Source organism: Capricornis sumatraensis, chromosome 15 (assembly GCF_032405125.1).
Source record: "Capricornis sumatraensis isolate serow.1 chromosome 15, serow.2, whole genome shotgun sequence".
Taxonomy (NCBI): Eukaryota; Metazoa; Chordata; class Mammalia; order Artiodactyla; family Bovidae; genus Capricornis; species Capricornis sumatraensis.
Genome location: NC_091083.1, coordinates 53,201,186 through 53,223,373, shown reverse-complemented (window position 1 = coordinate 53,223,373; position 22,188 = coordinate 53,201,186).

Sequence of the window (22,188 nt, the reverse complement as noted above, 5' to 3'; positions counted from 1 at the left end):
CTGGGTCATGAATATCTTTTTGTACAACTCTTCTGTGTATTCTTACCACCTCTTCTTAATATCTTTTGCAACTGTGTGCTAGTTTGAGCATTCTTTTACATTGCCTTTCTTTGGAATTGGAATGAAAACTGACCTTTTCCAGTCCTGTGGCCACTGCTGAGTTTTCCAAATTTGCTGGCATGTTGAGTGCAGCACTTTCACAGCATCATCTTTCAGGATTTGAAATAGCTCAACTGGAATTCCATCACCTCCACTAGCTTTGTTTATAGTGTTGCTTCCTAAGGCCCACTTGACTTCACATTCCAGGATGTCTGGCTCTAGATGAGTGATCACACCACTGTGATTATCTGGGTCATGAAGATATTTTTTGTATGGTTCTTCTGTGTATTCGCCATCTCTTTTTTTTTTTTTTATATCTTATGCTTCAGTGAGGTCCATACAATTTCTGTCCTTTATTGTGACCATCTTTACATGAAATTTTCCTTTAATATCTCTAATTTTCTTGAAGAGATCTCCAGTGTTTTCCATTGTATTGTTTTCCTCTATTTCATTGCACTAATCATGGAGGAAGGCTTTCTAATCTCTCCTCACTATTCTTAGGAACTCTGAATTTATATGGGTATATACTTCCTTTTCTTCTTTTCTTTTTCCTTTTCTTTTTAGCATCAGACTTTACTTTCTCTATGAGACAAATTCACAACTGAGCTTCATTTCTGCTTTGGCCCAGCTGCTTCATTCTTTCTGGAACCAGTAGTAATTGCCTTCCACTCTTCCCCAGTAGCATATTTGACACCTTATGACCTGGGAGGCTCATCATCTGGGGTCATATATTTTTGCCTTTTCATACTGTTTGTGGTGTTTTCCAGGGAAGAATTCTGGAGTAGGTTGTCATTTCCTTTTCTTGTGGATCATGTTTGGGTCCAGAAATGACAGGTATTTCACAAACACTGAATTTCTTTCCTTGCAGTCTTCTGGAAGTATAGGATTATTATTATTTTTTCCTTTTAGCTCATTTATTATGTGATAGATACAGCTGAGTCATCTTTACCCAAGTATATGGTTTTTCCTTTTGGTAATTGGAAACATTGCTTAAAATAAAAAGCTCTCTCCTAAATAAATTTCTTGCTGCTTTTATTACTTTAATATAATTTTATGCACAAATCCTTTGTTGTCCTAATGGGTAGAAATCAATTCAGTCAGAAGAACGGAAGGCAGGTTTTCAATCTGAATTTAGAGAGTTGACATTTTCATGAAGTTATTGTTCCTAGAACAATACCTTAAAACCTTTTAGAGATAAAGCAGTCCTAATTCTTTTTAAATCTTACAACTGATGTCAATTAGTGGTTACAGAAAGATGCTCACTAAGATATTTGATGACAATAATTGATAACAAAAGAAAGGAAATAGAAGTAAGGTCTAGTTGTCGGGTTTATTTAAGTTATAAAGAGACTACGCAATCTTATATTTTATGCACATAATTTGCTTTGGCCTCATATGATATGGCCTATTTAAACTGTATAAAAGGTCATATATAACAGAGAAAAGTGAAAAGTGAAAGTGGAAGTGAAGCCGCTCAGTCATGTCTGACTCTTTGTGACCCCGTGGACTGTAGCCTACCAGGCTCCTCTGTCCGTGGGATTTTCCAGGCAATAGTACTGGAGTGGATTGCCATTTCCTTCTCCAGGGGATTTTCCCAACCCAAGGATTGAACAAGGGTCTCCAGCATTGTAGACATATGCTTTACTGTCTGAGCCACCAGGGAAGTCAGAGAAAAGAGGAATCAAATAAGAGAAATAGCTTTAAAACATCTTACATCAATATTTGATATAAATCAATGCAAATACATGACCTTTAAAATACATTTTTCTTGCACTTTTAAATTTTTTTTCTAATTTTTTATTGAAGTATAGTTGATTTACAGTGTTGCCTTAATTTACAGTGCACAATAAAGTGATTCAGTTATATATATACATGCACATATGCACTCATTTTCAGATCATTTTTCCATATAGGTTGTTATGAAATATTGATTATAGTTCTTACGGTATAAAGTAAGTTCTTATTATTTATCTATTTTATATATAGTAGTTTGTGCACATTACTCCCAAATTCCTACTTTATCTCTCCTCCCAACCTTTCCCATTTGGTAACCATATGTTTTTTTCTATGTCTGTGAGACTATTTCTGTTTTAGAAATAAGTTCATTTGCATCACTTTTTTTAGATTCCACATATAAGTGATATCATATGATATTTGCCTTTCTCTATCTGACTTATATCACCTAGTATGACAATATCTAGGTTTATTCATGTTGAGGTGAATTGCACTATTTCATTCTTTTTATGACTGAATAGTATTCCATTATATACATGTAACCACATCTTCTTAATCCATTTATCTCTTAGTGGACATTAAGGTCACACCTATATCTTAGCTATTGTAAACAGCGCTGCAATGAACATTGGAGACTAGCACATTTATTAAAGTGATCTATATGTTTTGTCACCCACAATCAATGCTCATATAAAACAATGTGACAAGAATGGTTCCCAACTAGATTGCGTTTTCTAATTCAATTAATCACTCAGTATATAGAAGAGAAATTTTCCTTTAGTGTCTTTAATTCTCTTGAAGAGATCTCTAATCTTTCCTGTTCTATAGTTTTCCTCAGTTTCTTTTTACTGTTCACTTAGGAATGATTTCTTATATCTCCTTGGTATTCTTTGGAACTGTGCATTCAGATGGATATATCTTTCTTTTTCTCCTTTGCCTTTCTCTTCTCAGCCATTTGTAAGGCCTCCTCAGACAAGCATTTTACCTTTTGCATTTCTTTTTTTGGGGAATGGTTTTGATCATTGCTTCCTGTACAATGTTACAAATCTCCAACTATAGTTCTTCAGGTAGTCTATAAGATCTAATCCCTTGAATCTATTTGTCATTTTCACTGTACAATCATAAGGGCTTTGATTTAGGTTGTACCTGAATGGCCTAGTGATTTTCCATACTTTCTTCAATTTAAGACTAGAAATCTCTTCAAGAGAATTAGAGATACCAAGGGAATATTTCATGTAAGGATGGGCACAATAAAGGACAGAAATGGTATGGACCTAACAGAAGCAGAAGATATTAAGAAGAGGTGGCAAGAATACACAGAAGAACTATATGAAAATGATCTTAATGACCCAGATAACCATGGTGGTGCGATAACCATGATGGTGACCTAGAGTCAGACATCTTGGAGTGTGAAGTTAAGTGGACCTCAGGAAGCATCACTATGAATAAAGCTAGTGGAGGTGATGGAATTCCAGCTGAGCTATTTCAAATCCTAAATGATGATGCTATGAAAGTGGTGCTCTTAATATGCCAGCAAATTTGGAAAACTCAGCAGTGGCCACAGGACTGGAAAAGGCTATTCTTCATTCCAATACCAAACAAGGATAATGCCAAAAGAATGTTCAAACTACCACACATTTGCACTAATTTCACATGCTGGCAAACTAACATTCAAAATTCTCGGAGCTAGACTTCAACAGTACATGAACGGAGAACTCCCAGATGTTCAAGCTGGAATTCTGAGTAGACAGAGGAGCTAGCGATCAAGTTGCCAACATCCATTGGATCACAGAAAAAGCAAGAGGATTCCAGAAAAAACATCTACTTCTGCTTCATTGACTATGCTAAAAGCCTTTGGCAGTGTAGATCACAACAAAATGAGGAAATTTCTTAAAGAGATGGGAATACCAGAGCACCTTACCTGCCTCCTGAGAAACCCGTTTTCAGGTCAAGAAGCAACAGTTAGAATTGGACATAGAACAAAGGGCTGGTTCAAAATTGGGAAAGGAGTACATCAAGACTGTATACTGTCACCCTGCTTATTTAACTTATATGCAGTGTAAATCACGATAAATGCTGGGCTGGATGAAGCACAAGTTGGAATCAATATTGCCAGGAGAAATATCAATAATCTCAGATATGCAGATTTCACCACCCTTATAGCAGAAAGCAAAGAGTTAACTAAAGAGCCTCCTGAAGGTAAAAGAGGAGAGTGAAAAACCTGGCTTAAAGCTCAAGATTCACAAACTTAAGTTCATGGCATATAGTCCTTTCACTTCATGATAAATAGATGAGAAAATAGGTGGCATCATCTGCATATCTGAGGAAACAGACACAAAATTTACTTTCGTGGGTTCCAAAATCACTGCAGATGGTGACTGCAGGCATGAAATTAAAAGATGCTTGCTCCTTGGAAGAAAAGCTATGACATATTTGGACAGCATATTAAAATGCAGGAACAGTACCTTGTAGACAAAGGTCTGTACAGTCAAAGCTATGGTTTTTCCAGTAGTCATGTATGGTTGTGAGTGTTGGACCATAAATAACACTGAGCACAGAAAAATTCATGCTTTCAAACTGCGATGCTAGAGAAGACTCTTGAGAGTCTTTTAGACAGCAAGGATATCAAACCAGGCAATTCTAAAGGAAATCAGTCCTGCATTTTCATTGGAAGGACTGATGCTGAAGCTCCAATACTTTGGCTACCTAATGTGAAGAATTGACTAATTGGAAAAGACCCTGATGCTGGAAAAAGTTGAGAGCAAGAGGAGAAGGGGACAACAGAGGTTCAGATGGTTGGATGGCATCACTGACTAGATGGACATGAGTTTGAACAATGTCCAGGAGATGGTAAAAGACACAGAAGCCTGGCCTGCTGCAGTCCATGGGGTCAGAAAGAGTCAGACACGACTGAGTGACTGAACAATGAGAAAAGAGAACAGCTGATTGCATTCAGTGAAGCAAGAAAGACCAGAATAAGCAGGAAAACTTGTTGTCATAGAGCAAAAGTATTGTCATCGGTATCTGAAAGAACCAAAGAGCTAGCTCAAAAGGAATTTTTCCATTACCATATCATGAAGATATCAGATTTCTAAAGAAAAATGAATTTTAAGAAAATTTATAAGCTCATATTGATACTCTAAAAGGGCAAAGAATATGAGGCTTGTTAGGAAAAAAGATATAAATCTTTCCAGTAACATTAACAAATAATGATTCATATTGGTACAGTTTAGCTAAATATAGCCTAGAAATTGTATCATAGATGTAGTACATATGGGTTTCTTTGGTGGCTCAGTTATAAAGAATCCACCTGCGATGCAGGAAATTCTGGTTGATTACTGGGTTGGGAAGATCCTCTAGAGAAGGAAATGGCAGCCCACTCGAGTATTCTTGCCTAGAAAATTCCATGGACAGAGATGCCTGCAAGGCTACAGCCCATGGAGTTGCAAGATGTGGACAACTTAGCAATTAAACCACACCATGTAGCACATATCCTTTTGTGTATACTGTGTTTTTACACAAATTTAGTGAAATTTGTAATCATTTTGCAATTTCTGTACATTTAATTTATTTTAACATGTTTAAAAAGCTGTGGTGAGCTTATCAGTGACATTTCTAAATTGAATTTATTACAGCTGCTTAAGCATTGTCCTTTTATTGTAAGGCTAACGTATTGGATATTTTTAGTGTCTGAGAAAATCATATGCACTATATTTACAACTATAGTTTGAAATGCTTGGAGCAATACTCAGGTAGATATTGCTATGTAGTCACATGATATTTAATCAAATAATTTTATTAATTCATTGAAATAGTGAAAATAATTATTTTGTTTTTTAAATTTTTATTTTTTATATTATAAATTTATAATAACACATTTACAGGAGACTTGAAAAATACAGAACAAAGTTATATATAGTTCCACTACATATTTCATTTATTTTTTAAGTAAATCAATTAAGGTTTTTAGTTGGAGTTTCGATATAGAACTCTCAAAAATTAATAGAGAATACAGAGAAGTAGAAGGATATAGTAGACCTGTAAAGTACTGTGAATCAATTCAACATAATTAAGATTTATACAATTTTCACACAACAATAGTATACAAATTCTATTCAAGTTCCCATAGATTGTAAATTAGGAGACACTGGAATAAATCCAGGGGCATAAAAAAACATTAAAAATTTCATGGTCTGAAGGTATTGATCGCAGTGGGCACTAGTGGTAAAGAAACTGCCTGCCAATGCAGGTTAGATGTAAGAGATGTGGGTTCAACCCCAGGTTTGGGAAGTTTCCCTGGAGGAGAGTATGGCAATCCATTCCAGTTATCTTGCTTAGAAAATCCCATGAACAGAGGAGCCTGGCAGACTACAGTCCATAAGGTGGCACAGAGTCAATCTATGAACAGAGTCAATCTTAGCACATTCACACAAAGGTATTGAAATCATACAAAGTCTGCTCTTTTATCACTGTGGAATTATGTGACAAATCAATATAGAAAAATATTTGAAAATAATCCACATATTTTCAAATGCAATGTGACATTTACCAAAAGAGATCTTTGACTTAGCTGTAGAAAGCCACAAAACAGTTAGACTGAAAAAGACACACAGGGTGACTGTGGAGGAGAAAACATTTAAATGCAAGTTCAGTTCAGATCAGTCTCTCAGTCGTGTCCAACTCTTTGTGACCCCATGAATCGCAGCACGCCAGGGCTCCCTATCCATCACCAACTGCCCGAGTTTACTCAGACTCATGTCCATCGAGTCAGTGATGCCATCCAGCCATCTCGTCCCCTTCTCCTCCTGCCCCCAATCCCTCCCAGCATCAGAGTCTTTTCCAATGAGTCAACTCTTTGCATGAGGTGGCCAAAGTACTGGAGTTTCAGCTTTAGCATCTTTCCTTCCAAAGAAATCCCAGGGCTGATATCCTTCAAAATGGACTGGTTGGATCTCCTTGCAGTCCAAGGGACTTTCAAGAGTATTCTCCAACACCACAGTTCAAAAGCATCAGTTCTTCAGTGCTCAGCCTTCTTCACAGTCAAACTCTCACATCCATACATGACCACAGAAAAACCATAGCCTTGACTAGACTGACCTTAGTCGGCAAAGTAATGTCTCTGCTTTTGAATATACTATCTTGGTTCGTCATAACTTTTCTTCCAAGGAGTAAGTGTCTTTTAATTTCATGGGTGCAATCACCATCGGCAGTGATTTTGGAGCCCCCCCCCCCCAAATAAAGTCTGACACTGTTTCCACTGTTTCCCCATCTGTTTCCTATGAAGTGATGGGACCAGATGCCATGATCTTCGTTTTTTGAATGTTGAGCTTTAGGCCAACTTTTTCACTCTCCACTTTCACTTTCACCAAGAGGCTCTTTAGTTCCTCTTCACTTTCTGCCATAAGGGTGGTGGCATCTGCATATCTGAGGTTATTGATATTTCTCCCGGCAATCTTGATTTCAGCTTGTGCTTCTTCCAGCCCAGCATTTCTCATGGTGTACTCTGCATATAAGTTAAATAAGCAGGGTGACGATATACAGCCTTGACGTACTCCTTTTCCTATTTGGAACCAGTCTATTTTTCCATGTGCAGTTCTAACTACTTCTTCCTGACCTGCATACAGATTTTTCAAGAGGCAGGTTAAGTGATCTGGTATTCCCATCTCTTTCAGAATTTGCCACAGTTCGTTGTGATTCACACAGTCAAAGGCTTTGGCATAGTCAATAAAGCAGAAATAGATATTCTTCTGGAACTCTCTTACTTTTTCCATGATCCAGCGGATGTTGGCAATTTGATCTCTGGTTCCTCTGCCTTTTCTAAAACCAGCTTGAACTTCACGTATTACTGAAGCCTGGCTTGGACAATTTTGAGCATTACTTCACTAGCATGTGAGATGAGTGCAATTGTGCAGTAGTTTGAGCATTCTTTTGCATTTCCTTTCTTTGGAATTGGAATCAAAACTGACCTTTTCCACTCCTGTGGCCATTGCTGTTTTCCAAATTTGCTGGCATATTGAGTGCAGCAGTTTCACAGCATCATCTTTCAGGATTTGAAATAGCTCAACTGGAATTCCATTTGTTCATAGCAATGCTTTCCAAGGCCCACTTGACCTCACATTCCAGGATGTCTGGCTCTAGATTAGTGATCACACCATCATGATTATCTGGCTCGTGAAGATCTTTTTTGTATAGTTCTTCTGTGTATTCTTGCCACCTCTTCTTAATATCTTCTGCTTCTGTTAGGTCCAGACCATTTCTGTCCTTTATTGAGCCCATCTTTGCATGAAATATTCCCTTGGTATCTCTAATTTTCTTGAAGAGATCTCTAGTCTTCCCCATTCTGTTCTTTTCCTCTATTTCTTTGCATTGATCACTGAAGAAGGCTTTCTTATCTCTTCTTGCTCTTCCCTGGAGCTCTGCATTCAGATGCTAATATCTTTCCTTTTCTCCTTTGCTTTTCACTTCTCTTCTTTTCACAGCTATTTGTAAGGCCTCCCCAGAGAGCCATTTTTCTTTTTTGCATTTCTTTTCCATGGGGATGGTCTTGATCCCTGTCTCCTGTACAATGTCACGGACCTCAGTCCATAGTTCATCAGGCACTCTATCTATCAGATCTAGGCCCTTAAATCTATTTCTCACTTCCACTGTATAATCATAAGGGATTTGATTTAGGTCATACCTGAATGGTCGAGTGGTTTTCCCTGCTTTCTTCAATTTGAGTCTGAATTTGGAGTCTAATAAGAAGTTCATGATCTGAGCCACAGTCAGCTCCTTGCCTTGTTTTTGTTGACTGTATAGAGCTTCTCCATCTTTGGCTGCAAAGAATATAATCAATCTGATTTCGGTGTTGACCATCTGGTCATGTCCATGTGTGTAGAGTCTTCTTTTGTATTGTTGGAAGAGGGCATTTGCTATGACCAGTGCATATTCTTGGCAAAACTCTGTTAGTCTTTGCCCTGCTTCATTCCGCATTCCAAGGCCAAATTTGCCTGTTACTCCAGGTGTTTCTTGACTTCCTACTTTTGCATTCCATGTTAAAGACTCTTTAAACAAAATCCCATATATTTAGAAATAAATGACCACTTTTAAAAGATGGGTGTATCTAAGAAGCCACAATAAGAAAACTAGAAAACATTTGTAATAGAATAAAAATGAAAAGAAAATTTACCAGAATTATAAATTGCAAAATGTAGCTGAAACTGCTCAATGCAATTAAATACAATGTAGAGTTTTAAATCAGGTATGAAAACAAATAATGGACATTAGCACAAAATTTTGTGAAGTTTAAACAAAATTTGTACTCTAGCTAGTAATACTGTATCATTTGTTAATTTCTTGTGTGTGTGTGTGTTTTTGTTTTTGTTTTAGTTTTTTTACAACATAGTATTTCTTTATATTCTCAAAATAGGATTAGAAGTTTCAGGCCCCATTCAATTTTTTTTTTTTTAAATCACTAAGATGATATATTTTCTAGATTTATAGCAGTAATAATAAATGCCAACATACATGAGATTATGCCATAGTTTTGAGTGAATATAAATTAGAATACTAGCATTCTATTCATACTAAGTCAAACAAGTGGAATTAAAATGCCATAGCTATTTTTTAGCGAGGCAAAAATTAATAAATTTTCTAAAATGTATATATTATACATACCATACATATGTATACAAAAGCTTTTTTACTATATGTACCTGAAAATTTTTCTATTTTTAGAGGCTAAAGATAAAGGCTTGAAAAAGAAAAGCAAAAACAAGAAGTGAAGAAATTGAAAACAACTTAAATGTAATTGGAGCACTGAATGTGAAAGAGAAAAAATGAAACAAACTAGATAAAAGTAAAAGCTCATCATTTAGTCCAGTTGTTTTTATGTTTATATTTCTAATGAACATGGCTGCGAATTAGAAACACATCCAGTGCTTTGGGGAAGAAAGCATATGTGGTCACTTGTATTTTACCAAAAACTCCAATTCCAAAATTCCAAATCTGTTATGTACCTGGATTTTAAAAAGTGATTACAGATTTTTCTATTAAATGGTAGCTTTAGTGATACAAATTCTATTATTTTCCATTGACCAGTCATGATACAATGGTATTTATCAAATGTTAGCTACATAGTCACAAGAGTAAAATATGCTTATCAGTTTTCACAATCAGTCAGTTCAGTTCAGTTGCTCAGTCGTGTCTGACTCTTTGCGACCCCATGAATCACAGCACGCCAGGCCTCCTTGTCTATCACCAACTCCTGGAGTTCACTCAGACTCATGTCCATCGAATCAGTGATGCCATCCAGCCATCTCATCCTCTGTCGTCTGCTTCTCCTCCTGCCCCCAATCCCCCTCAGCATCAGGGTCTTTTTCAATGAGTCAAATCTTCACATGAGGTGGCCAAAGTACTGGAGTTTCAGCTTTAGCATCATTCCCTCCAAGGATATCCCAGGACTGATCTCCTTTAGAATGGATTGGTTGGAACTCCTTGCAGTCCAAGGGACTCTCAAGAGTCTTCTCCAACACCACAGTTCAAAAGCATCAATTCTTCAGTGGTCAGGTTTCTTTACAGTCCAACTCTTACATCCATACATGATTACTGGAAAAACCATAGCCTTGAATAGACAGACTTTTGTTGACAAAGTAATGTCTCTGCTTTTTTAATATGCTGTCTAGGTTAGTCATAACTTTCTTTCCAAGGAATACGTGTCTTTTGATTTCATGGCTGCAGTCACCATCTGCAGTGATTTTGGAGCCCAAAAACCTAAAGTCAGCCACTGTTTCCACTGTTTCCTCATCTATTTCACATGAAGTAACGGGGTCAGATGCCATGATCTTAGTTTTCTGAATGTTGAGCTTTAAGCCAACTTTTTCACTCTCCTCTCTCACTTTCACCAAGAGGCTCTTTAGTTCTTCTTCACTTTCTGCCATAAGGGTGGTGTCATCTGCATATCTGAGGTGATTCATATTCTCCCAGCTGTCTTGATTCCTGCTTGTGCTTCATTCAGGCAAGCACCTCTCATAATGTATTCTGCATATACATTAAATAAGCAGGGTGACAATATACAGCCTTGACGTACTCTTTTTCCTATTTGGAACCAGTCTTTTGTTCCATGTCCAGTTCTAACTTTGCTTCCTGACCTGCACACAGATTTCTCAAGAGGCAGGTCAGGTGGTCTGGTATTCCCATCTCTTTCAGAATTTTCCACAGTTTTTTGTGATTCACACAGTCAAAGGCCTTGGCATAGTCGATACACCCAAAATAGATGTTTTTCTGGAACTCTCTTGCTTTTTCAAAGATCCAGCAGATGTTGACAATTTGATCTCTGGTTCCTCTGGTTTTCTAAATCCTGCTTGAAGATCTGGAAGTATATGGTTCACATATTGCTCACAATCAATAGCCAGACAAAAAATAAAAGATAATTACAATGGGAAGCTATGATTAATGTAACAATATAAAATAATTACATACTATCTGGGGGGTTAAGTATAGTGATGTGGTAAGTGGAAGTGCATACATGCACATGTTCTCATCTACCCAATTTGTCTGTGTCTTTTGGTTGGTGCATTTAATCCATTTACAGTTAAAGTAATTATTGATATGCATGATCCTAATACAATTTTAATTGTTTTGGGCTTATTTTCCATAGGTCTTTTCCTTCTCCTGTGTTTTCTTCCTAGAGACGTTCCTTTAGTATTTGTCATAAAGCTGGTTTGGTGGTGCTGAATTCTCTCAACTTTTGCTTGTTTGGAAAGTTCTGATTTCTCCTTTAAATCTGAATAAGAGTGTTGCTGAGTAGAATATTCTTGGTTGTATGTTCTTCTCTTTCATCACTTTAAATATATCATGACATTTCCTTCTGACTTGTAGTATTTCTGTTAGGAAATCAGCTGATAACCTTATGGGAGTTACCTTGTATCTTGCCATTTTTCCCTTGTTGCTTTTAATATTTTATCTTTGTCTTTAATCTTCATCATTCTGATTGCTATGTGTCTCAGTGTGTTCCTCCTTGGGTTTATCCTTCTTGGGACTCCACATTTCTTGGACTTGGGTCGACTATTTCCTTCACCATGTTAGGGACATTTTCAGCTGTTACCTTTTCAAACATTTTCTCGGGTCCTTTCTATCTCTCTTTGCCTTCTGGCACCCCTATATTGTGTATGTTGTTGAGTTTAATGTCCCAGAGGTCTCTTAGGCCATCTTCTTCTTCTTCTTCTTCTTTTTTTTCTATATTCTGCTCTGCAGCAGTCACTTCCACCATTCTGTTCTCCAGGTAACTTGTCCATTTTTCTGCATCAGTTATTCTGATACTGATTTCTTCTAGCATATTATTCATCTCTATCTGTTCTTTAGTTCTTCTAGGTCTTTGGTAATCATTTCTTACATCTTCTCAATCTTTGCCTTGATTTTTTTTTTTTCTGAGATCCTGGATTATCTTCACTATCATTATTCTGAATTCTTTTTCTGGAAGGTTGCCTAGCTTCACTTCATTTAGTTGTTTTTCTGAGTTTTTATCTTGTCCCTTCATCTGGGACAAAATCATCTGCTTTTTCATCAAGATTAACTTTCTCTGATGTGGTTTTCATTCTAACCACTGTGGGATTTTGATTCTTATTGCTTCTTATGTCTGCTTTCCAGTGGATGAGGCTAAAAGGCTTGTATAAGCTTCCTGATGGGAGGGCCTGGTGGTTGGAAAAATTGAATCTTGCTCTGGTGGGCAGGGCTGTGTTCAGTAAAGCTTTAATCTAATTATCTGCTGATGGGTGGGTTGTTCTCTCTCCCTGTCAGTTGTTTGGTCTGAGGGAACACAGTCCTGGGATCTATGGGCTCCATAGTAGGGTTAAGGACTTTTGAGGACTTATGCCAAGGAGCCCCTTTAGGACCACTGCTGCTAGTGCCTCCATCCACACAGCAAGCCACTGCCAACCCCCACCTCCACAGGAAACCCTCCAACAACACTAGCATGTAGGCCTATTTCAGTCTCCCATGGGGTCACTGCTCATTTTCGCTGAGTCTTGATGCACACAAGATTTTGTTTGTGCCATTTCCCAGAGTGGAGACTCTGTTTCCTCCATTCCTGTGGAAATTCTGTAATTAAATCCCATTGGCCTTTAAAGTCAAGTTTCCTGAAGATTCCCAGTCCCTTTGCTGGATCCCCAGGCTGGGAAGCCTGACATGAGGTTCAGAACCTTCACAAGTGTGGGAGAACTTCATTAGTGTTCTTATTCTTCAAATTTTGGATCACCCACCTAGCAGGTATGGGATTTAATTTTATCATGTTTTTGATGGTTTATAGCATCCTCCTCTTGATGGTTGTTCAACAGCCAGTTGCAATTTTGGTGCTTTTGCTGGAGGAGATGAGCATCCATCATCTCCACCATCATACATTTTGTTCCACCATCTTGAGCCAGAAGCCCCAATAATTATTTCCTTATGGACAAAAATTTTATTTATAAATTGGAAGTTGATATATACACAATTATAATTTAGAATACGATAACTATAGATATATTTTCCACTCTCAAAATCCTCTTCAGAGGTTTTAATCCCAAATAGTTGACTAATACCAGATAACCTCACTTATCATCTGTGGCCTTTCATGATGCTCTGCATTCTTCATTTTGCCAGACTCCATTTTTCCCAATAGATTGTAATCATCTTGAGATGCTTGTCACAAATTTAACACAGTATCAGGAACACCACAGGTTTCTTTCACTCTAAGATTTTCAGTCTTCACCCACTAAGGTAGATAGATGTTGCCAAATTCAATGGTCAATTTCAGTACAAATGTACTTGAATTCTCAGTAGAGATTGACCCAGTTGTTCACTCCATCCTTCTTTAAACACCATCAGAACACCACATTCACTTGCTTTGCTCACATCAATGCCAACTCTTCATTTTAGAGTGCTGAATTGTCCTCCTTTCCAGATCTCTCAATGTTGAAGTTTAGTAATTCCCTGGAGGTCTCGTGGTTAAGACTCCATGCTGTCACTGCAGACAGCACTGGTTCAATCATTGGCCAGGGAACTAAGATCTTGCATGCCATGTGGCATAATCAGATAAAAAAGAAAAAAAAAAATCTTGTTCACTCAGCCAACCAACACACTTCTCCCTAATTTCTGCATATTTCCCAAAGTGGACTATTCTTCCAGTTTCTAGGTCAAAAGGAGATAGGCTTGCTTCCTCACTTTCTTAACAATACATGTAAAATTGACGAGCAAGTCCTGTCTATTCTATCTTAGAGTAAATCTCCAACCTCATCATTTCTTTCTTTCCCCTCATTTACTAGTGACTGGAGCCTCATATTTAACTCTCACAGTTCTATTCGTAACCAGTTTCTGTCTATTTTCCACAAAGCACTCAGAGAAATCTTTTAAGTGTATAAAGTAGATAGTGTCTAGAGGGACTGGAATCATGGCTCAAAAATTCTCTGAATTCTGCTGTTATTAAGTGCTAGATGAGTAGTCAAGTATCAATAAATTGTGAATATGCAAGGAGAAATAAACCCTCATCCTGTGAAATATCCCTCGCATCTAGTCTGTAACTGTCTTTCTAGCTTCATTATTGATTGCTGCCTCTGGCCACTCTGCTTCAGGACCATGATCACCTTACAGTTTCTCCTTCAAAGAAAACTTTTTCCTGCCTCAGAGTATCATCTATGTTAATTCTCTCTGTGCATATAGGGAACCTGCTAGATCTTTGATCCTCTAGCCCACCTTTTTTATTAGGTTGCTTACTTAGTTTTTGGTGGACAAATACATGATAGATAGTCTTCTATAGATAGATTGCCACTTCTCACACACATCTGACATTTATTAATTTACTCACCATCTGTGTTCCTCAACTAAAGTGTAAAACAGCATTTTTCCTTTAAGGTTTTTATCCCTAGAACACACCCTGTTTGACTGTTAGTAATTATTCAAGAAAATTTGTGTCAAAGAAGCTGATTGTAGTAAAAAGATGATGATAGGGATAATTAAAATTAGAAAATTAGAATAATTTCTAATATGGATTTATGTCACCCTTTGATTAGACTTTTTAGCGATTTTCCTAGGGGAGTAAACAATAAACAACGAACAAAAGTGATTCATTACATGTCTCTTGGTTCAAAGTTCTGAAATTCTTTTCAATTAGTTAGTATGTAACAATAATTCTAGCTGTGCTTTACTGAATATGTGTTGTGTGTCAAATATTGTTCTTTAATGTTTATATAAATTGTTTTTCTTTAATCTTCAAAAAATCTCATATGATGTATATATTTCTGTTTCCATTTTGTTGATAAGAAATGGAAACCTTAAAGAGATTAAGTAACATTGCAAGTTCCACTCTTACTGGGCCATAAAGCCTGATTTTAAACTCAGGTCTCCAAGCTTTAATATCCAAGTCTTTTGAACTCTATATCTCATTACTTCAAGGAATTGCAAAAATGCCATGTAAAGTTCAAATTAAGACTGTTTAATAGAAATATAAAGTGAAATATGTGTGTAATTTTAATTTTAAGTAGATATATGAAAAGTAAGAAAAGTAATTTTAATAATATATTTCATTTAATACAATATGTAAAATATATTTTTCAGTATGTAATATAGACATAAAAAATTTAAATAAATATTTTGCATTTCTTTCTTTATACTAAGTTTTTGAGATTTGGTTTGTATTATATATATATATCTATAAAACATATATCAGTTTGAGCAGCTACATTTCAATAGCTGCAAGTTGCTTGTAGTTAACATATTAGACAATCCTGAGCTTATCATTTTATTCAATAAAGTGTGTGTTTAATGTCTTTCTTTTTCTATACCTACAGGGCTGTAAATAAGTCTGCTTTTAAAATACTAAAATCTAGGCATGATAGGATACAGCATAAACTAAAAAGGAAAATCAAAAGTTCATTTTCAATTAAGTTGAAAACGCTAACTTCTGTAATTTCTAGAGCAGGGATTAGGGGGAATTCCCTAATTTCTAAAGCTACTTATCAGCTGTTCCATCAACTATCTGAGTAGCAGGTGATTATATTAGTGAGAGCCTTTTTATCCATGTTGAGCCTAGGATAGAGATATAATATCCAACAGCATTGAGCAAGCATTTCTGTAATTCCAACTTACCTGTCATAATCTGACAGGAGAAAACTTGTCCTTCAGTACTCAGATCAAGGTATAAAAGCTAATCAGCTAATATAATCCAATTAGGAAAAGAAATAGTGTGTACAACAATCATAATTTTCTAGCAAAAATAAGGACTATTAAAATTAGTGATCAAAAGTTTGAAGAACAGGATATTGGCAAGCTCTCAATATTCCCTCAATATATTTATCTATTACAAATGGAAAAATAGTAACTGCACAGAGAAATGATCATGTAATCAAGGCTGTTATGATTAGTAATGAGACATCTCAACTTCATTTATAAGTTCACCCTAATCAGGAAAACATTTAAGACAAATTTAATCAAGAGTCATAGGACCAAATAACTAATAACTGCTCCTCAAAAGTATCAAGGTGATCAGAGACAAGGAAAAACTACGGAATTGCCACAGATGGAAGAGACTACAGAAATATGAAAACTAAATCCATTGTGATATCCTAGACCAGGAAAAGCATATTAATGGGAAAACTGGTGAAATGAATTTGGATATTTTATCTATTTTTGTTACACCAATGTTATTTTAAATTAATCTCTATTGTATTATAGTTAATGCAAGATTCTAAATTAGAAAAAGTTGGATGGCCAGGGGAATATGTGAACTCTGTGTTATTTTTGCAACGTTTCTGTAAATATAAAACAATTTCAAAATTAACAAAAAAATAAGGCAAAGATTTGAACAACTCATTGTTTGGTGCTCTTTCCATACAACTGTTCTACTCTTTGTCAATGTTTACCTACCACTGGTAGGTAATTGTGCTATATTGTACAGGCAAAAAATCCACTAACTGAACTTTTCACTTTTCAACTAATTATTTACAGTTGTTTAGCCTCAATCCGAGAGAGTGCTCTTAGGAAGTTGATGATAATTATGCTTTCAAATATTTGTAGACTCATACAACTGTTATAAACCAAATTCTCTTTGTTATGCCATGCATCATACATGATGATGATATTTGGAGTTTATAATATGTCATCACTTCATAATAACATTTATTACATTTTCTTGAGCTTCCCATGGAGGAAGGACTTTTCTAAATACGTCATAAAACATTATGTATTCCAAGTAAAGAGCAATTTCAACAACGTGTTAGAAAAAATGAATACTGTTCAATATAGGTAGAAGTTAGGAAGAAAAATCATCTAATGCTTTCTTCTTACTTTATATACTAGATAAACCATTCTCCAATTTAAAATAAAGAATTATATTTTCACACAATGGTATTTCTGTTCCTGTAAGCTTTTTAGTACCCTAGAAGAGGTAGATTTCAAAGACCTATTAACAATATCAGTGTTGCTCACTAATAAATTAGTATGAAGCACAAAAACCCACTCAGATGAGTAGAGGCAGCTTAGCTTTTCTCTCAAAAGGCTTTCTAAGAATGAGCAGAAGACTAAAACAGATGTTTCTCTAAAAAAGATATACAGATGACCAATAGGGACACAAATAGGTGCTCAACATCCCTAATTATTAGAGGAATGCAAATCAAGACTACAGTGAGATACCATCTCACTGAGTGAGATACCATACCGGGCAGAATCACCATCTTTAAAAAGTTTAGAAATGACAAATGCTAGAGACGATGTGGAGAAAAGGGAATCTTCCTACACTGTTGGTGGGAAAGTATATGGAGAACAGCATGGAGGTTCATCAGAAAAGTAAAAATAGAGTTGCCATATGATCCTGCAATCTCACTCCTGGGCATATATCTGGACAAAATTATAACTCAAAAAGATATGTGCACCCCTGTGTTCATAGCAACACTATTCAGAATAGCCAAAACATGGAAACAGCATAAATATCCATTGACAGATGAATGAATAGACAAGAGATGGTGCATGTATGCAATGCCATAAAATAGAATGAATAATGCCATTTGTAGCTACATGAGTGGACCTAGAAATTGTCATACTAAGCAAAGTAGGTCAGAAAAAGACCAATACCATGTGATGTCACTTATTTGTGGAATCTAAAATATAACACAAATAAACCTGTCTATGAAAAAGAAACAAACTGAGAAACATAGAGAACAGATTTGTGATAGTTAGTGGTGAGTGGGTTGGGGAGGGAAGGAGTGGAAAGGTGGGATTAGCAGATATAAGCCTTTAAATATAGAATGGATATACAACAAAGTCCTACTATATAGCACAGAGAACTGTGTTCAATATCCTATGATAAACTATAATGGAAAAGACTACACACACACACACACACACACACACACACATATATATAACTGAATCACTTTGCTGTACAGGATAAATTGATACATTATTGTAAATCAAATATACTTCAGTGAAAAAGAAGGAAGAAAAGAGCTTCTGAGGGTGAAATTGTGCTGCTTAGTTCTACAAATGATTATCTTTCTGCAGTACCAGGAATGTTTTCAGTAGGCTATGTGGTGTGAACAATGGGACATATAAATGAACTCCACCTTGGGTGGGTTTAGTATCCAAAAGGATTCCCAGCACATTCTGGAAATCCTTTGTAATCTTACTACAAGCCTAACAGTCTCACCTCATTTTATATTCTACCCACAAAATATCTGATCAGAAAGGGAGTATCTGGGGTTTGAACTTGGAGATTGAATTTGAGTGAAAATCAAGTTTAAATGGTCCTTTGCTCTATTTGTTTTTTTCCCACATACATGTAAATGAGTCTTTTATAGAAGTCATGGTAAATGCACCATTTTAGAATTTATAGAGAATGCTTATGTAAAATACTTAAACAACCTGGTCCACAGAGTTGGCCTTCCCTCACAAAATAAACAGCCACCTATCAGATAATCATTAGCACATGCAGGGAATTAAAGAGCAAGGATTCCCATTAAGTAGATTGAAATACATATTTTTGATTGTGAAGTCTGAATGATGAAGTGGGTGGAATTTAGTATTTAATCATTAAGACTGTCTTGATGCCCTTTTTCTTTTAATTGCTTGAATGAGTAAATAGCATGCCTCTAAATTGCTGATTTTTTTTTGTTTTGTTTTGATAAGTTAGTTTGAAGGAGATAAGAGACACAGGTTCCTCCCCCCCCCATTATGGTTTATTGCAGGATATTTAATATAGTTTTCTATGCTATACAATAGGATCTTGTTGCTTATCCATTCTATGTATGATAGTTTGCACCTGCTAGTCCCACACTCCCAATTCATCCCTTCCCCAGCCCCATACTTGGCAATTATGTCTGTTCTTAATGTCTGTGATACTGTTTCTAGATAATTTCATCTCTGTCATATTGTATATTTCACATATAAATGATGAACGATATTTGTCTTTCTCTTTCTGGCTTACTTTGCTTAGTCTGATAACCTCTAGGTCCATTCAGTTAGCAGCAGATAGCATTATTTCAGTCTTTTTAAAAAGATGAGTAATATCCCATTTTATACACATACAATATTTTCTTTATCCATTCACCTGTTGATGGACACTTAAGTTGTTTTTATATCTTGGCTACTGTAAATATTGCTGCTATGAACATAGGGGTGCATGTTACTTTTTGAATTATAGTTTTGCCCAGGATCCCCCTTCATGGATCACGGCCTTATCATGGTAAAGGGGCTTGCATAAGTCAATTAAGCTATAAGCCATGCTGTGCAGGGCCGCCCAAGATGGATGGGTCCTAGTGGAGAGTTCTGAAAAAATGTGGGAGGAGGGAATAGTAAACTACTCCTGTATTCTTGCCACCAGAACCCCATGAACAGTATGAAAAGACAAAAAGATACGATGCTGGAAGATGAGCCCCACCCCACCTCCAGGTCGGAAGGTGTCCAATATACTACCAGGCAAGAGAGGAGGGCAATTACTAATAGCATTAGAGACAATGAAGCAGGTGGACCAGAGCAGAAATGAGGCTCATTTGTGGATGTGTCTGGTGATGAAAGTAAAGTCTGATGTTGTAAATAACAATATTGCTTAGGAACGTGGAATCTTAGGTCCATGAATCAGGGTAAATTGGGTGTGGTTAAGCAGAATATTCCGAGTGAACATTGACATCTTAGGAATCAGTGAACTAAAATGGATGAAAATGGGTGAATTTAATCCAGATGACCATAATATCATGTGCTTCCCTGATAGCTCAGTTGGTAAAAATCTGCCTGCAATTCATGAGGCCCCAGTTTGATTCCTTAGTTGGAAAGATCCCTTGGAGAAGGGAAAGGCTACCCAGTCCAGTATTCTGACCTGGAGAATTCCATGGAGTCTATAGCTCATGGGGTTGCAAAGAGTTGGACATGACTGAATGATTTCACTTTCATGATGTGTCCCAATCTGTGGATGAGTCCAAAATGCAGTACTTGGAACCAATTTCAAAAAGGAGAGAATGACCTCAGTTCATTTTCACAGCAAACCATTCAATATCATAGTAATCAAAGTCTATGCCCCAACTACTAATGCCAAAGAAGCTGAAGTTGAATGGTTCTATGAAGACCTACAAGACCTTCTAGAACTCATCCCCCCCCCAAAAGACTTTCTTTGCATCATAGGGTATTGGAATGTAAAAGTAGAAAGTCAGGAGGAACCTGGAGTAATAGGCGAGTTTGGCCTTGGAGTACAAAATTAAGTAGGGCAAAGTCTAATAGAGTTTTTTCACTGGTCATAGCAAACATCCTTTTCTGACAGCACAAGAGGTGACTCTACACATGGACACCATCAAATGGTCAATACTAAAATCAGATTGATTTTATTCTTTGCAGCTGAAATGGAGAAGCTTTGTGTGTTTGTGTGCTAGTAACTTCAGTAGTATCTGACTCTTTGTGATCCTACAGACTGCAGCCTGCCAGGCTCCTCTGTCCATGGTATTCTTCAGGCAAGAAAATTGGAGTGGGTTGACATGCCTTCCTCCAAGGTAATTTCTTGACCTAGGGATCAAATTCACATCTCTTATGTCATCTGCATTGGTAGGTGGGTTCTTTACCACCAGCACCACCTGGGAACCTCAGAGAAAATCTACATAGTCAGTAAAAGCAAGATGATGTGGATAAGATAGTTAGCTCCTTATTGCAAAATTCAGTCTAGGAAAAGTAAGGAAAACCACTAGGCCATTCAGGTATGACCTAAGTGAAATCCCTTATGATTATACAGTTCAGTTCACTTCAGACGGTCAGTCGTGTCCAACTCTTTGTGACCCCAAGAACCACAGCATGCCAGGCCTCTCTGTCCATCACCAGCTCTTGGAGTTTACCCAAAATCATGTCCATTGAGTCGGTGATGCCATCTAACCATCTCATCCTCTGTCATCCCTTTCTCCTCCTGCCCTCAATCTTTCCCCAAATCAGGGTCTTTTCAAATGAGTCAGCTCTTCACATCAGGTGGCCAAAGTATTGGAGTTTCAGCTTCAACATCAGTCCTCCCAGTGAACACCCAGGACTGATATTCCTGCAGTCCAAGGGACTCTCAAGAGTCTTCTCCAACACCACAGTTCAAAAGCATCAATTCTTCGGTGCTCAGCTTTCTTTATAGTCCAACTCTCACATCCATACATGACTACTGGAAAAACCATATCCTTGACTAGAGAGACCTTTGTTGACAAAGTAATGTCTCTGCTTTTTAATATGCTATCTAGGTTGGTCATAACTGTTCTACCAAGGAGTAAGCGTCTCTTAATTTCATGACTGAAATACCATCTGCAGTGATTTTGGAGCCGAGAAAGTTAAAGTCAGCCACTGTCTGAACTGTTTCCCCATCTATTTGCCATGAAGTGATGGGACTGGATGCCATGATCTTAGTTTTTTGAATGTTGAGCTTTAAGCCAAATTTCAGAATTTTCCACACTTTATTATGATCCACACAGTCAAAGGCTTTGGCTTAGTCAATAAAGCAGAAATAGATGTTTTTCTGGAACTCTCTTGCTTTTTTGATAATCCAGTGGATGTTGGCAATTTGATCTCTGGTTGCTCTGCCTTTTCTAAAACCAGATTGAACATCTGGAGATAAGGAATTAACATTTAGAACTGGACATGGAACAACAGACTGGTTCCAAATAGGAAAAGGAGTACGTCAAGGCTGTATATTGTCACCCTGCTTATTTAACTTCTATGCAGAGTATTCATGAGAAACTCTGGGCTGGAAGAAGCACAAGCTGGAATCAAGACTGTCAGGAGAAATATCAATAGCCTTAGATATGCAGATGACACCACCCTTATGGCAGAAAGTGAAGAGGAACTAAAAAGCCTCTTGATGAAAGTGAAAGAGGGGAGCGAAAAAGTTGGCTTAAAGCTCAA